General features: G+C 46.4%; 1 pseudogene; it reads right to left on the reverse strand.

Annotated features, from left to right (window-relative positions):
- Positions 1-194: 194 nt before the first annotated feature.
- The window catches only part of LOC105906630, a 13172-nt pseudogene continuing 8366 nt past the window's right edge, over positions 195-5000 (reverse strand).

Raw genomic sequence — 5000 nt, forward strand, 5'->3', positions numbered from 1 at the left:
GCTACTCATACATGAAATACCCGAAACCATGAAAAGGTGTGTGTGTTGTGGAACATACAAGAATAACTGGTATTTTACTTTTCCGGCTGCTTACAATATAGGTGATGTTGAAATACTGGCAAGACCATATGCATTTTTATAAAAATGTAGTAAGAAAGATTTTAGACAAAATAAATAATTGTAGATATAGAGACTAGGATGAAAACAGTTTATTCATAATTTCATAACACATTTCACTAAAATTTGTACAAAAGAAATTTGCTTAAATAGAATACATAGGAATAGATGTAAAAATTCAAATAATAATAATAATAATAATAAGTTCCTTAAGATTTCGCACCACCACTACTAGTACTACTAAACTTACAAAACATTACACCCAATTCAGCAACTCTACTTTATAGTATCTGAAAACAACTTATTTTGGCAGGTCAATGGAATTCCTTTGGTACATTTGGCATCCATACCAAGGCGGCGTACTGGCACAGAAGTTTTCATTTTGACCGGACCTACAGTATGATACAGTACAGAACCCAATGGTTTACATTCAGTTAATCACAACACATTATGTGAGGAGATAATTTTTACCTAGCCCTAACAGTAGACAAATCATTACTAATTTGAGTGCCAATTCAATTGGATCACATTCAAAATGAGTGAAAGTATATCTTTGAGAGGATGTGACACCTCAGAATGAAGTCCTTGTCAATAAACAACTAGTTTCCATCTTGCATACCAACATAAAATCACCAATTGCCAAATCACCATGGGACTTTTCAGATTTGGACATTCAACTAGTGCTGCCCAGCTTGACCTGGTAGGAAAATCACTTGGTAATACAAATACACTGTTTATATGAGCTTGACCTGGGGAAATCACTTGGTAATACAAATACACTGTTTATATTTTCATGACCTACTTCCTGTAACTGGCACTTCAGCAGACTGAGTGTTCATTTTAGTGTCAGACTAGTGGAATAATGTTTCAACAAAACAATACAAACAAAAACAAAACAATGACAAAAAGCTAGACCTCTGCACATAACATCACAACTGAAATAAATGTAATACACAGTAGAACACTATGTGACGTCGGTGAGGAAAATGACACGTAACCTTCACGTAACCTGTAGTTTTTCACCATCTTAAAATAGACATATTGTCATATTTCTGTACACACACACACACACCCACGGTGATGTCCACACGTCACACACACCTATGCCTTCTGAACAGCATGACCTTCAATGGCTCAATCAATGTCATGATTCACAATAGTCAATTTGAGCCATCGCCAAGTGAGAGTCTAACAAGCCTACTCCCCTACTACCCAGAATCCTACCCAGTCTATAACAATCATGGCTACAGACACATGCTTATGTCAGGAGTGCTGATGGTCATAACCCCCCCTAGTATGAAACGGTATATTTAGATGTCGCTCATGATTTCATACATGTGATGACATCACGAGTGCTAACCTCGCAACCCTTCCAGTATCTTGGTCTCACTAAACATTGTGTCACAATTTCAAACACACCGGTCACATTCTATGAAAGACAAGCTTGTGACTGTGACAATGGACAATGTAGTGTGTTTACGTTCGGTCCCAACGGGTTGATCACCTGACAGTGACAGTGTCGAAATATTTGTGCGAAACTCCATATGGCAAGCATGATTAATACATGAAATATTTGTGTGACGTCTCTTGTCTCCTTCCAGTTCTAACAGAGGTTTTATAATCGGTTGGAGTCCGTAAGTGACATCATGGCATTAGTATCTCGTCTCTCATCACTCATCATTAGTCACTTTTGTCAAAGAGAGAAAAATGGAGGCCTGTGGGACATGTCTAACAAATCTGAACCCAACACAGCTGGAGTAAAGCAGTACTGTTATTCCTGTCCTTGAGTGGGAGAGGACGGGACGAGTACTGTTATTACTGTCCTTGACTGGGAGAGGACGGGACGAGTACTGTTATTCCTGTCCTTGAGTCGGAGAGGACGGGACGAGTACTGTTATTACTGTCCTTGACTGGGAGAGGACGGGACGAGTACTGTTATTCCTGTCCTTGAGTCGGAGAGGACGGGACGAGTACTGTTATTCCTGTCCTTGACTGGGAGAGGACGGGACGAGTACTGTTATTCTTGTCCTTGACTGGGAGAGGACGGGACGAGTACTGATATTCCTGTCCTTGAGTGGGAGAGGACGGGACGAGTACTGTTATTCCTGTCCTTGAGTGGGAGAGGACGGGACGAGTACTGTTATTACTGTCCTTGAGTGGGAGAGGACGGGACGAGTACTGTTATTCCTGTCCTCTAGAGTTTTCTTTGGATAGAGTCTATCTGAACTGTCCCTGTGGTCATTAAGGACAGATATCTGCTCAACAGCTCAATGATGCGAGGACCAGTTCAAGGAGACTGAAGCACACACAGTGCCATAACTAAGATGAAAGAGAGAGAGAGAGAGAGAGAGAGAGAGAGAGAGAGAGGGAGGGAGAGAGAGTAAGAGAGTGAATGTCAGAGAGGTGGAGAAGAGAGCAGGAAAAAGAAAAATCCAGTTCATCACAAGTCATCCACAACTACTCTTCAAGCTGGGCAAGCTTCTTTGGATCAGACTTCAACAACTCGTCTTCATCATCATCCTCCTCATCCTCATCTTCTTCCTCCTCCTCCTCCTCCTCCACATCAACTTCAATCCCATCCATGGTCTTCTGCAGCTGCGCCTTGATGCTGTTGAGCTCCAGCAGGCCGTCCTGCAGGTCCTTGCAGACCTCGCGCAGCTTGGTGGCGAACTCCGTCTTGGCGCCCTTGCGCAGCTCCACGGAGTCCTTGGCCAGGAAGAAGACGTCCAGCGCCAGGAAGAGGCCCGACATCACGCCCGTGGTGATGCTCATGACCTGGGCCGCCTTGGCGGCAGTGCCGGCCACGCCGAGGACCTGCACGGTGCTCACCAGGCTCTCGGTGTTGACAAGCAGCGCCTTGCCGGCGCGGCCGCCTTCCTTCATCACGTGCTTGACGTTCTGGTTCATGGCGCGCTTGGACAGGCTCTCCATGTACTGCTCGAAGTGCCACTCCTCCAGCGTCTCCATGCCCGTCTACAGAGGTATGTGTGTGTGTGTGTGTGTGTGGGTGTGTGTGTTTGTATGTGTGTGTGTGCGTGTGTTTAGGGGGTGGGGGGGGTGGTTGGGAGGAACATAGGGAAGAGGTGAGAGACAGAGAGGAAAAGCAAGTTCAGAGAAATCAAAACTTTCATTCATAATGTTCACAATAAGGGCAACTACTACAGATAAACTGCTGATGTTGGGTTAGTGAGGAACATGAGTTACATGAGATATACTTCATATACCTAATAAGACAAAATATCTCTCCTTTTGAGGATCCATAGTACCAGAAGTAGACACTGTGAACTTCACCTGTATATAGTTCTAGCTAGCACACTACGACTCTGTTTGAGGACTCACGGTGCCGGTACTGAAGAAGCTGGACTCCTACTCAGAGCCTTACCTGCAGGAAGTCCAGGCACTCTTTGATGTCTTTGATCTCCTCCTGGTAGTCCTGAATCATCTTCTCCACCTTCTTGCGGTCGGTCTTGGAGTGCACCGTGTCGGTGATGTTGGCCGAGGCCGACGCCAACCCGCCGGCCGTCGCCACGCCGATGCCCACCGCCGTGACGATGAGCGAGGTGCCCATGGTGAAGGGCGCCAGCACCAGGCCGGTGATGGTGGTGATGCTGCCCGCCACGCTGGCCACACCGCCCCCGACGCTGGCCGTCACCGTCTTTTGTGGAAGCTGTCGGCGGCGTCGGCCAAGGCCAGCAGCTCCAGGATGCGGGCCTGCAGTGAGGCGCCACGCTGGTTGAAGAGACGCACGAACAGACGTGCCGCCATGAAGACACGGTCAGCCGCCGCCTCCACAGCGCTGATGGAGAGAGAGAGGGAGAGAGAGGGAGAGGGAGAGAGAGAGGAAGAGAGAGAGAGGACGAGAGAGAGAGGACGAGAGTGGGGGAGAGAGAGAGAGGGAGAGAGAGAGGGGGGGAGAGAGAGAGGGGGGAGAGAGGGATGAAGAGAGAAGGGAGAGAGAGAAGGAGAAAGAGAAAATTAGAAGGAGACAGGGAGCAGAGAGGGGGAAAAGTGCACGAGACATGAAAAAAAATTCAATTGAAGTTTAATAAACTGAAACGGTAACAGAAAGGTTAAAGTTTAATAAAGGTTAAAGGTTTAATAAACTGAAACAGTAACAGAAAGGTTAAAGTTTAATAAAGTTTAAAGTTTAATAAACTGAAACAGTAACAAAAAGGTTAAAGTTTTGGTGTACGCACAGTTCCTCCTCGCCCTCTTCAAAACTTGTGGACTCATTCCACTCTTCCCAACCTGGCAGAAATACAAGCACAATATAACACACGCTAATCACAGTACCCTCTCTGTAGTTCTCCCTCACACACACACACACACACACACACACACACACACACAGCCCACCTTCAACTGATCTCCACCAGCCCAGTAGGCCATCTTCATCCTGAGACAAGATAAAAAGGCATTGTTCATCATTCTGTTTATGTCCCCTCATGCTGCTCATGAACAGTACAATGGAGACAACTCTCTCTCTCTCTCTCTCTCTCTCTCTCTCTCTCTCTCTCTCTCTCTCTCTCTCTCTCACTCCACCCCCCCCCCCCCCCAGCGGTTTGACATACGTCCTCGGTGTCCAGAGGATTTCCTTGACCTGGCGCTGGAACCTCTGCCATTTCCAATGGCACAATCTCCACAGTCTGCTCCTGTATGCAACGGCATGATGAGTTCGGGTTAGACACGGGTTCAAATCTATGGGGGTGAACAAGGCTGTGCTGCACTCTTACATCTAGACTGAGCATTACCATGTAGCATAGCTACAAGTATGCCTCTTCACTCGTTTAGACTGAGCATTGCCATGTAGCATAGCTACATTTAGACTGAGCATTGCCATGTAGCATAGCTACATTTAGACTGAGCATTGCCATGTAGCATAG

Source organism: Clupea harengus, chromosome 18 (genome assembly GCF_900700415.2).
Source record: "Clupea harengus chromosome 18, Ch_v2.0.2, whole genome shotgun sequence".
Classification (NCBI taxonomy): domain Eukaryota; kingdom Metazoa; phylum Chordata; class Actinopteri; order Clupeiformes; family Clupeidae; genus Clupea; species Clupea harengus.